This window comes from Phoxinus phoxinus, assembly GCF_949152265.1.
Source record: "Phoxinus phoxinus genome assembly, chromosome: 11".
Classification (NCBI taxonomy): Eukaryota; Metazoa; Chordata; class Actinopteri; order Cypriniformes; family Leuciscidae; genus Phoxinus; species Phoxinus phoxinus.
The window spans coordinates 13,071,766-13,085,509 of NC_136886.1; positions in this window are offsets into that span (position 1 = coordinate 13,071,766).

Below are 13,744 nucleotides of genomic sequence, written 5' to 3' on the forward strand. Positions count from 1 at the left end.
CCATAGACTTCCATTGAAAGAGATCAAATGGATATCTCTGGATAGAAGAGTCATAGAAACATGAGGGTGGTCTCGTTTGACTCGGGGCAGCAAACAGCCAATCATGAATCACATCAACACTTCCTAGCCCCTCCCTAGCAACCATTGTCGAGCACCTTAGCAACCAAAATTCACAGACTCATAGCTCAGAGCAAGGATGTCGCAGAAACGTGTAATTTGGCACATTTAAAGAGACTGGCAGGCTCTGTAAGAACATACCACACAATGGGGTAAAAGTTGCATCCCTGGGGGGTAGGAGGGGCCCAAAGTTGCCCCAATGAAGTACTATGGTGTAGGACAGCCCATGAAATGGGCTGTCCTACACCATAGTAAGCGATATTCTATTGAACATAACTCTGGATCACATTTGAAGAGGCTGGTAGGCTCTGTAACAACATACCACACAATGGGGTAAAAGTTGCACCCCTGGGGGGCAGGAGGGGCCCAAAGTTGCCCCAATGAAGTACTATGGTGTAGGACAGCCCATGAAATGGGCTGTCCTACACCATAGTAAGCGATATTCTATTGAACATAACTCTGGATCACATTTGAAGAGGCTGGTAGGCTCTGTAACAACATACCACACAATGGGGTAAAAGTTGCACCCCTGGGGGGCAGGACCGGCCCAAAGTTGCCCCAATGTGGGCTGTCCTACACCATAGTAAGCGATATTCTATTGAACATAACTCTGGATCACATTTGAAGAGGCTGGTAGGCTCTGTAACAACATACCACACAATGGGGTAAAAGTTGCACCCCTGGGGGGCAGGACCGGCCCAAAGTTGCCCCATTCACGTACTATGGTGTAGGACAGCCCATGAAATGGGCTGTCCTACACCATAGAAACCGCATTTGTATTGAACATAACTCTGGATCACAGTGTCATAGAGACAAGGGGGCGGGCTCATTTTACTCAGACGACCAATCAGTCTCTCAGGATCATTGTGAAGCTTTCAAGCCACGCCCTAGCAACCATTTAGAGCTCCTTAGCAACAAGCTCCATAGACTTCCATTGAAAGACATCAAAGGGATATCTCAGGATATAAGTGTCATAGAAACATGAGGGTGGGCTCGTTTGACTCGGGGCAGCAAACAGCCAATCCCCAATCACCTCAACACATCCTAGCCCCTCCCTAGCAACCATTGTCGAGCACCTTAGCAACCAAAATCCAAAGAGGGATATCTTCCATTCTGAATGTCACAGAGACGTGGGAGTTGGTTTATATCATTCATACTGACAAGCGGCCTTTGGAGTTTCATGATTGGCAGCTGCCAAGCCACTCCCTAGCAACAAAAGAGAGTACCCTAGCAACCATTTTGCAAGACCTATATCTCTGCATCAAAACATCGTATAGAGATGGGGGTTGGTTTATACATTCACACTGACTTTGGAGCTTCATGATTGGCAGCTGCCAAGCCACTCCCTAGCAACCAAACAGATTACCCTAGCAACCGTTTTGCAAGGCGTATATCTCTGCATCAGAACATCGTATAGAGATGGGGGTTGGCTCTTTTGACTCATGCTAGCAAACAGGACTTGCTACATGCTACACATGCTAGCAGTGAATAGCTACATGCTAATATTGATTAGCTAAGAGCTAAATCATGCCAATAAAATGCTACAAACACCATAGTAACCATCTGTGACAACTACCAACCACCTAGTAACACCATAGCAACTACCCAGAATACCCTAGCAACTGCCTAGCAACGCCCTAGCAACCACAAAAAAACCCTAGCAACCCCCTAGCAACGCCCTAGCAACCACCCAGAACACCCTAGCAACTGCCTAGCAACACCCTAGCAACCACCCAGAACACCCTAGCAACCACCCAGAACACCCTAGCAACCACCTAGCAACCACCCAGAACACCCTAGCAACCACCTAGCAACCACCCAGAACACCCTAGCAACCACCTAGCAACCACCCAGCAACCGCCTAGCAACCAGCCAGAACACCCTAGCAACCGCCTAGCAACCACCTAGCAACCACCTACAACACCCTAGCAACCACCTAGCAACCACCCAGAACACCTAAGCAACCGCCTAGCAACCGCCTAGCAACCGCCCAGAACACCCTAGCAACCACCTAGCAACCACCCAGAACACCCTAGCAACCGCCTAGCAACCACCCAGAACCGCCTAGCAACCACCCAGAACACCCTAGCAACCGGGTCGTGTTTTTTGCCACTGCAAGCACCATTCACATTTTCTTCTGGAAATGTACGTTCTAGTTCTGTTTGCTGTACACCCAGTTGAGAACAAAATTTTAAAGGGGTGGTATAATGCCCCTTTTTACAAGATGTAAAATAGGTCTCTGATGTCCCCAGAGTGAGTATGTGAAGTTTTAGCTCAAAATTTTTGTAGTATGTTAAATTTGTCCCTTTTTGAGGGTGAGCAAAAACGCATATTGTGTGTGTCCCTTTAAATGCAAATGAGCTACTGCTCCCGGCACAGAGGGCGGGTCCTAAGCAGCTTAAATGTCACACACTAAAATGTCAGAAACTGTTCTGCCTTTTATGTCCAAACCGGAGTCGGGCAATGATGGAGAGACTCAAGAAAAGTGAAAACATGTAGAATGCAACAGGACGTTTCTGAATGGTTGATGAATTTATGTAGCTGATGATGTGGAGTTAACTATCTTTGCAAATTCTGTCATGATAATCTATAAATTGCTTGTTTGGGAAACTGTTGTAAGATTTATACAGAGTGACATGCTATTCCATTTTTATTACGTACTGTATTGCAACAAAATTTGAAAATATGGATGCGACAGCTCAACTACAACAACTCTTCCTCTTCTAATGGACTCACCCCCTTTGTTTAATTTGAAGATTAAATGTGAAATTATTACACTATAAAAATATATTAACAAACGTTTATATAACGTTTGCATGTAAACTGAGAAAAACTGAGTTTTAGGCAGCCGACGGCACAGTATGTGACTACTTTCGGGATTCTGATTGGCTAATGTGGGCTTGAGCTTCTCGTTACATTGCCACCTACAGGTTTGGCATGCTCTTGACGGCATATACACGGGTTTGTGCAAACGAACACTTTTCTGAGTGAAAACTGACAGGTGTGCACAATGTTAATTTTGAAAACGGATAGGGGTGAAATGTCCGTTTATGAAAATAGATGTCCACGTGTAAAGGTAGCCTGAGTGAAGGTGAGGAACTAAAGTGATGAACTAGATGACAAACAGCTGTGATGATTAGTGTGCATAGAAACTGATGAGTGGCGGGAAATTCAAACAAAGGAACACATGTGATGAATGAAAACAAACTAAAAGTCCATGAAAATGAAACTAACAAACACAACTAACATATGGTGAGGGGGTGTCTATGAAGGGTCAGATGTTTTCAGTTATGGATGCTATTTTAAAGATGCTCTGTTTGCAGCCAAGATTAATTTATTCTGTGAGCATAAATTTCCAGTAATGAACTACACGAACAGAGCTTTTTTACATTTGTTCGTTTTCCATTAATTAAGATAACCACCTGCATGTACAGATTGTTAACGGAAACAATCAAAACACTACACAAAATGGTTACTATGTAACCATGGTATTTTGGCAGCAATTTGGTAAATTCATATGGAATGTTATTTATATAAATATAGTCATCTATACTGTAGGCCTATTAAAGGGTAACTTAACCCTAAAACAACTTTTATTTTATTATTAAAATGATCTGTTAGATTGGGGCTTTATTAATGCTGTTCGTTGATTCAAGTGCATTTTTTGACATTTGGGTATAAAGTGTTTTAATTCTACAAATTATGGTGTAAAAACATCGGAGTGCTGCCCTCTTCAGGTTGAACGATGGCTACTGCAGTTGAATTTTCCTATTGGATGTTGTGGTACTGCGTGACGTAAGCAGGTACCAGCTTACCATGCCCTTACCTACAGAGAGACGTGTCTCAGGTGCACGCAGATGTTTCTGTTTAGAAGCACATTTAGCCTAACACAGAGCAAGGTTGAGCAACTCTCCATTGTTAGTTCATGTTAGCTCAGGTTCATTAACAGACACACACGTTTTATTTTAATAATGTATTAGTAAATGATGCAGTTGACATTAACTAAGATTAACAAATGCTTTAGACGTGTTTTTTCATTGTTAGATCAGGTTAACTATTGCAGTTAGCTAACTAATATTAACAGATGGAACCTTATTGTAAAGTGTTACGCTACTTTGCTTTAGGCCTATATAAATAATTCCAAATGACACAATAATTTATGAATATGCATGTAACAATATAGAGCTGCATTACTGTTTCAGATTAATTAAATATGTTTAATGTCATTGGATTTCTTTAATGCAGGTAATGCATTTATTCAAGTGTTTCATTGTGTTCTGTGTGATTTTTTTAAAAGACTGAGCACTTTTCATTTAATACATACATTTATAAATTGAAGCTCAACAGGTATGAAACATGTTCAATGAGTAAAAAACAAAGTTAAAGTGAAAACTAGTACTTGACAGCTGGTTAGCATGAGCCCCTGCTGGTAGTTATTACTACATGCACTGTGGGTAAAAAAAAAAAAAACTTTATGCCCTTTAGAATGGATGGATGGATGGATATGTGCACCTCTGTGTATATGTGTCCCTATACTTGTCTCTATCACTAAAGCCCTCCCCTACACATTCTCCTATTCCTACACATTAAACACTTTGTTCTCTCTATTAAATTATCTTTATTCACTTTATTTCCATTTTTTCAATTTTAAATAAGTGCCTCTCCGAGTCCAAGCTGATTTGCAATGGGAAAAGGGAGAAGAATGAGTTCGGAAAAAGGCGCATTTGAACTTGGGTCGGTGGTGTCAAAAGCTAACGCCAAACCACCTTACTCTCCAAGTGCTCAGTGACCAGCAGGACATAAACGAGATGAACAGAAAAGAAACAAGGGAACCTAGGGGTTGTTTACACGACACTGTTTTCAACTAAAAACTGAAGACTTTTTATGCGTTTTGGCCGTTTGTTTACTCGACAACAGCGTTTTGGGTGCCTGAAAAAGCAAACTTTTGAAAGCGCCAAAGCGGGTTTCAAAAAGTGCAAGTTTTTGAAAACGGTCTATGTGTAAACAATAAAAATGTGAATCTGTGAAAATGATGACGTCATGCCCATGAGTATTACGTGTTCAGTCCAACGCATTCTCATCCTAGGGCGTCATATACTGACACTTTAGACATTTCGTCTACATCCAACGCACATGGCACCCTTTAGCGTCAATATGACACGCACAGAGCTTTGTTCGGTTATGGTTAGGTTTAGGTCTGGGTTAGGGTTAGACCACTAGGAGGCGCCTTCTGGCCCATATCTATCTGCGTCTCATTTTGACGCTAAAGGGTGCCATGTGCGTTGGATGTAGACGAAATGTCAAAAGCGTCAGTATATGACACCTTGGGATGAGATCGGGTAGTGTTTCATCGCGATCTCATGGCCGGGCAGCAGAATACAGCGTTTTTAGTTGTTTTCACGGATCCATGTGAATGGGGATCGTTTTGACAATGGTGTCGTCTGTACGCGTAAAACTCAAAGGAAAAACTTCTCTGTTTTAAGCATATCGTTGTGGTGTACACATACCCTGAAAAACACGTGCAAACAAGGATGATTAGACACACACCTGAACTGAATGACGAAATCAAATCTGTGACCATGACAGCAAACAAGGCAGGGAGAAATGGTGCAAATGAAAACAAAGTCCAAACTGAATGAAACTGTGACATTACGCCCCCTCCCGGAATGGCACGACCTCGCAGATAGGAGGAGGCTCAGATGGAGGATTCCTGGAGAACAATCAAAGGGAGAGTCCAGGGTGGTGCAGGTGGTGTGATTCAGTGAATGGCCTTGAACAGGGACATGCAGGTGGTGACCCATGCCACAGACATGACTGTGCTCCATGGTGGTGTCGCTGAAGGGAGGAACCATGGAGGATGGAGTCCAGACGGTACTATGGGGATGACCGGAAGCGTCGTAGGAGGTGGAGCCCACCGCGCAGCCGAAAACCCGTTGTAGCGTAGGGACACAAAGAAGCCGCAGGGAGAAGCAGGGGTCCCGAGGGCAGAGATGGAGCTGGGGCAACCAAGGGCGTGGCGGAGCCTGAGGGAGGGCAGAGCTAGCCGGAGCCTGAGGGGTGGAGAGCCGGAGGTGCGATGTCTGATCAAGGTTAACCCGACGGTCGGAGGGAGCCCGGCGAGGCCAAATGCCCAGTAATCCTTGCTGGAGTTAAGGGAGGAAGGAGCGCTGGTAGGTAGGTAGTTAGGTAGATAGATAGATTATAGATAGATAGATAGATAGATAGATAGATAGATAGATAGATAGATAGATAGATAGATAGATAGATAGATAGATAGATAGATAGATAGATAGATAGATAGATAGATAGATAGATAGATAGGCGTCTTCTCGTGTGAATTGTGTATTTCTTTAGGTGTAAAGCTTTTTTTAATGCTGCACACATGCAGGGAATAAAATACGGACTGTGAGATGCAAAGACACACAATTCTTGCAAAGCAGTGATGTTAAGAAAATGTATTTTACATGAACTTGTCTTAAAGAATTTGACATTTCATCTAACCCTGCATGAAAGATAACAGCTTACTTGCAAAAGCACGAAAGTTCAATCACATGTGTTGGTTTTAGGGTCTAGGAGGGACACAGAATCACACAGACTTTGCCATTCCCTCAGTAGCTCTTTTTTTCTGGCCAAGCACAGCAGTCTACAGTGATGGCTGGGGGGGCCTAAGAACGCTCACTGTTTCCAAATCCCTTAAATATTTCACTCCTCTGACAGAGCTGAACACTGACTCCTCTGTTTGCCTTCTTTGTGCTGTGCATTTGCACCTGTTCCAGCTCTAAGTCCTGATCTGTTCCTCTGTTCCTTCTCACTGCAGCGCTTTCTCCCTTTTTTTTTTTTTTTTTTTTAGAAAAAATCCTCGCCAGGCCAGCATTATGCTAATTTCTCCCACAATAGTTTAGGTGAAGAAAACATATTGTGTGCTATCCTAGCAATGACTTCTCTCTCTCCATCTCACTTCCATGCTAATGTACCCTGCGGCTAAAAGCAACTTCTCCTGCTGTGTGTTGTTCCTTGCAGGGACATTTGTTCCTAATCAGGGGAAGGTATCATCAGCATTGTGTGCCATGAAGAATTCAATTGAGAATGCTTTTCAGTTCCTGAATTTGAATTGAGGTAGCAGACAAGGTGCATTATAATTCACATTTATTCATTAAAAAAAGAGTATGGAATGAGAATAAATAACTGCTCTAAATGTATGTTTTTATGCACTTTTTTGTTTCCCATATCGGTTCAATTTAAAACTTAATTTAAGTTGGATATAATTAAATTAGAAGCACACAAAGGCAGATGTTAATCATAACACCGAGGCGTTATAACTGAAACTTATAATGTGAATTTATATTTTCTATATATACATATTGTCAGCAAAAAGAAACATCCTCGAACACTACTGTAGACATAATCAGATTAAATTAGCAAATGTTTTAATATGGACACACACAGACTATATGTATATATGTATGGCAGTGGCAATTTGCACTAAGTGAAAGTAGGAGTATTTTCTTGCCACTGCCACTAAGTGTAAAAAATAATTTGCCAGTATGTTCACTAAGCATAAACTAAGTATGAATAGCATCTAACAACTATTTAAACTTGATGCAAATGGCATCTGATACTTACACCTTTGTGTACAATCTTGTTCCAATACTTGTCTCTATCACTAAAGCCTTCCCTATACACATACTCCACTCACATCCCTACACGTAAAACACTTTATTCTCACTATTAAATAATCTTTAGGCACTATTTCAATTTCAATTTATTTCAACTTTTTAAATATTTTCTTAGTTTTTATTCTAAATAAGTGCCTCTCTAAGCTGATTTGCGATGGGAAAAGGAAGAAGAAGACAATGCTCCAGTAACCAGCAGGATTTCTTTTGTAATTTGGTCTGGCTCAATCAGACAATGGTGGACAGAGTTAGTGTAAATAGCCTCTGCCAGCAAGGAGGTGTATTTGCACGTGGTGTAAACAGACACTCTGAAATTTTACCCTGCAGCAAAATACTGTTTTGAAATACACATTTTACTATAATAACAGTTATAGATTGGGCATTATGTTACCACGACTGGACAGAGTCTGCGGTGATATGACAGACATGAAAATGGCACCCGATTTTTGTTACCTGATGAGCAGCTATGGGCAATGGTCAATATTAGAAAATGTTCCATTTCCGGAGACGTATAACAAATAATACACAATAAAAAGATTTAAATGTATGTATACTTTTACATTTTCATTATTTGAAAGCTATGGAGTGAACATTTTGGTGCTCTAACTCTAACCCTAAAACTTGAACCTTTAAAACAGCACTTTTATTTCTCATTTTAAAAATATGCCTAATTAGTTGAGAGAAAAAAGTTTTGCATATTAGTGAATAAATGTGTGGGACATTGTTGAATTGTAATTCACAAATTTTCTCTCCCTTCTCTTTCTTCTAATCATGTGTGTGCAGTTCTGTCCAAATCAATTGAATTCCTAACCCAGTGAAAGGGAGCCAAATCATAAATTCTGAATTTTGCCCAACACTGATGCCCACTTACTCACGCTTCCACACACATGTATACAAGAATAGATAGTGCACCGGGTAGAAAGATTTATCTTCTTTCTAGAGACGATTTGAAAAAAAAATTTTGCAATAAAGATATTGTTGTATACTTCAGCAAAGCTGGCAAGAGGTCATGAACCATAAACGAAATAAAAGAGTTATAACAGTCACAAGTCATGCATGAAAGGAGTCTAGTGTCTCTCCAGAGAAAGAAAGGGATTTGTATGTTTGTGCGTGCTTGAGAGAGAGAGAGAGATACTGCAAGACAGAGAGGGGAGAAAAGAGATGCAAAAGGCACTGAAGGGTGTCAATATATTCTGAAATTGAATTAAAGAGTAATTAGGGAAATCATTACCTGACACTTCAGCATTGGGATTTGGTTAATTTACTGCGCCATCGTTCAGTGAATGAAGTATGTCCTATAAGACTTCTCCTTTTGCCAAAGGTGATAGGCACATTAGATAAAAGCTTAATTTAAATCAGCAGCCTTGACTTATGTCCTTGATGTTGCCACAGACACTATTCCAAGTTAAATTACTGCTGCTATTGAACTGATAATGTTTACCGAGCAGATTGTTTTATTCAGGAACAGAAAATACCAAATTTCTCAAACAACTTTGAGAGAAACTAAAGCAAGTAATCAGTAAATAAACAGTTTCACGGGCAGCAGCAAGACCTTGGCCCTGTTTCAGGTCATTTGAACACTTCCTTGTTGACTCTGCCTTGGCTATTCCCCTTGAGTGAATCGAATCCCCACTGCTGTCCTAACTGCCATTCAATTACTCTGATATCTCAGGAAGTAAGTGAGATCAACCATTCGATTTAAGGCGAGTTAACAGAACTTCAAGAGTACAAACTGCCCTGAGACCGTTGTAAACATTTTAAAGGACTTCTTTAAAAACAAAACTAGCGTAGTGGATGGATAAATGACAGATAATTTGCTTCTCCCCATAGATTAATTAGTAGTCCTTTCCTCTTTTAATAAATCAAAATATCGATGACAGCAAACTGTTAATTGGTGCATGCAAGATTAGCACTTGGTACAAAAGTAGCTGTCTTGTGGCTATTGAAACTCTTTTTAAACATTTAATAATTGTCCCCATTAACTTTTGGTTAATCAGTATTAATCTATAAATACTGTCGTTTGAGCCTAACTTGTACTAAACCCGGAAAGTTCCTCTACTAAACTTCCAACCCCTAATGTCCATACCTATGTTGTTGAACTTAATGATGAAGCATTTTGTGTTCCGAACTGTATTAACCAGGCTGAGTGCTAGAGTACCATCAGATCGCTTGTACAATATTGTTTGTTTTCTAGTCACAATATGCATAGTGCTAGTCTGTTAAGGACTCTTTTTTTTTTTTTTTTTGGCTGCATGGTAAAGGATAGCGAGCCAAACCAAGAATGCTGCCAGCCTTTTCATTTACAGAGATTACTTAAAGACAGATGGCAAAGAAAGACGATGTTCAAACCAAGATCTTTATTAAACGGTCCTTTAATAACTGAGCCTCTCTTTTGGCGAGATTTAACGATCGTTTGAGAAGATTATGGTGTTATTATTTTGATCTTTATTCCAAGAGAAACATTTAATCTGCTATTCAAGCAGGAAAATAGATAATTATGTCACATTTATCATAGTATTAGATGTCAGTATTCTTTAGTTATCTTATTATTATCTGCACTAAACAAAATGCAAATAAAGAAATTAAGGTTCTTACTTCAGTGTTCACAAAGCAATTCACTGACTTTTTCTCATGAAATTTCCACTGTACTTGTTCCAGTGCAATGGTTCTCAACTGGTTTTGCTAAAAGACTTATTATACATCGCAGCTGAAATTGTGACCCACACAGTACCAAACCTCATATTGAACCCAAATTAATAGTAGCCAGGGTTATATTTTATATATGTTGTGTAGTTTTAATGTAGAGCACAGTCAGACTGTGTGACATACTGGAATCTGGAAGTGACAGATGATTATGGACCAAAAAACTGTATGATTTGATTGAACGAACAACCTTTGATGTCAACAGTAAATGATGGGCAGCACTTTCTCCATACCTTTAAAAAAATGTATAAGCTCTATATGATTAGTTTCAATTTAGTATTTTCATCTTTCCCCTGTTGCACAAAACTCAACCCAACAGTTGAGAACCACAGTTCTGTATATCCAGCCATACGTATTTCAATTTATTTCTTTTGTCATGCTAAAAATGAATCTACTATGAACGTACAGTATATAAAAAGGAAACTCTTGAGCTATTTTATATTTTCAGACTGATGTCCACGAGGCTCACCCTCTGGACTGTGCCATATATCAAGGAACTTCTACAATTCATTTTGCTGCGATATGCCATTTTCTATCAATGACCTGTACAATCAGTTCATTCCCCAGACAAATGCCACCAAGTCCTTTTTAGTCCACCTTATTCAAGCAAAAAGTCACGCCGCAAGTAAGAAGGGAAAATTGCGTTGCCTCTCAACCATGACAGAATCTAATATCAAGATGGATCCATTTTGAGGGCAGAACATCACACAAATAATGCATCTATTTAGTGGTTTATTAAAAAAAAAATCCATTAGCAAATGACCTGAGGTCTGGAATGACAGTACTCTCCTTTTTATTCTTTCATCCATCTTTTTTTATTTTATATTTATTTATTTTTTCAACAATAGGTTGACTTGTTCCATTTGAATTCTTTAGATTTTTTTTTCTTTGATAATGCTTTCTATCTTTTTTAACATACAGTTTGTCAGATATTGTATCATCAAAGGGCAGATAGGACAAACATCATACAAAGCTAAAGTATTTGTGCATGACATGAAATGTAATGAAATTGTTCACCACAATCTAAGGGGCAATATGATTAGATGCTTGGGGAAAGTTGATATTTTACAAAAGTGCTACATAAACCTATTCAAATATACAATTATCTATGCAGTGATCATTTTAAGCTTTTAATAAAAAAAAAAAATAATCTAAACTAATAAAGAGATTTAACCTGAAGAACAGAATGAATAAGAACACAGAATCATAACTCATATCTTTGGCTTTTAAGGATTGTGTTTAACCCTTACTGTATTTGTACACTGAGCTAACAGAATTAAGACTTTATACTGTAGTTTTCACCCCTTTTTTGAGGCATACTGGCATTTATAAACCCATTTCATATTCATAGGATTCTGATGTTTGCAAGCTACGTAGCTGTTAAACAAAACCACTTACAAACTTGCAACGTTGCGGATTGATTTATGGGCCTGCACATTGACCATGTGGCACTGAGAAGGGAGGGTTAATGTTTTTTTTTTTCAGACATCATCATTAGACATTTCTAGCTGTAGCAATGGTGCTTGTTACTGTGAAACAAAGCTCATATGTCAGAGTCATTAGAGAAGGAGAGCATGACACTGGCTTGGCCTCATCACTATTCGGGTGATTCATACAGCCAGAAGAGAGTCTGACACTCCAGCTACACATGCAGCGGCTGCGACTAAAGCTTCACACACTGCTTATGACAGTTAATAGCATGTGATACCTCGTGGTGCAAACATAGTGCATTGATAAACATCACTTTTACCTGGTTGCACGTAGTTAATATGTATTGGGGATCTTCAAGCTAATTATGCAAGCAAGTGCCAAACTGTTTACAGGAGTGAATTTCTCTTGCCTGCAATTACTTTTCCCTAAGATTCTCATGTTTTCACAGTACTATTTACAGGAGCCATTGTGTGGCAGATTGAGGGAGAGAGAGAAAAGAGGAAAGAAGCGAATAAGCATAATGCATTCAATGAGATATGCAAAAATACCCTGCCTCAGCTGTCAAGACGGTAGCTAATTAAAACATTATCTTTACTTTGCTTCCTTGATTACTCTTCACCAACACATCACTGGCTCCATCAAGGCTGCATTTTAAGTGAATATTTACCTGTTGTAATGACTTCCTGTCTGTGCATTGATAAATGTCCCTGCTTTGTCGTCTCAAACACTACCACGATCCAGATCTCAACTCCGCCTTCAGCAGCCGACTGGTTTTAAAGAGTGCTGTCTCAGCTTTGTCAAACAGCTGTTTTCTGCACAATCCACTGATCTTCTGTTGGTCCTGTGGATGTCTTTTCACTTGACGCATCATCTGAAAATATCTCGGCAAAAATGGTGCTGATATTTCTCTCACTCTCTCACTGTGAGGACTTGATTTGATTTTGTCTTTGATTTCTTCCCCTTCCTTTCCTCCCAAGATTGCTCATTTCCTCACACGGTCGATCACTGTGAATCAATTGGAAGCCAATGTCAGACTGTTTCTACTCATTCTTGTGTTTAAAACAGATGTCAGCATTGTCAGATTAGTGTACTCCTTTGATAGTCTTTTTAATGGTAAACTTCTGCTTATTATGAACATAATCATTGACACTGTTTGAGATAATACAACATTTATCTGTCTGGATAGAGCATAGTTTTGAGTGCAATTATTTATCTTAGAAATGTTGATTTGTGCATAATTGTGCATAACAGCCTAATTCAAAGAGACAAGCCACCATTGCATGATTTTTGTGACTCATCACAAAACCAGTCACAAGTCGCATGGGTATATTTGTGGCAATAGCCAACAATACATTGTATGGGTCAATATTATCGATTTTTCTTTGCCAACAATCATTAGGACATTAAGAAAAGATCATGTTCCATGAAAATATTTTGTACATTTCCTACGGTAAATATATAAAACAGTGGATGCAGAGTGGATGCAGCAAAATCACGAACATAAATGTACAACTTTAAAGGCCATTTTCTCCATGTTTCGATTAGTTGTATATCGGCCAAATATTCTCCTATCATAACAAACCATACATCAATGGAAAGCTTTCAGATGATGTATTGACCCATGTGACTGGTTTTGTGGCCCAGGGTCACATTTTCTTATTCCCTTGATATGTGTTTTATTTTATAATATATTAAACCCACATTTTTTTAATGTAAATCATGTTGTTGTTATTTTTTTGTTTTTTTGCAATATCACAATTGTATTTGTTTGTAAATTAGTTTCCAGTTTAAATTTTTTCCATGTCACCCAATAAAAAAAC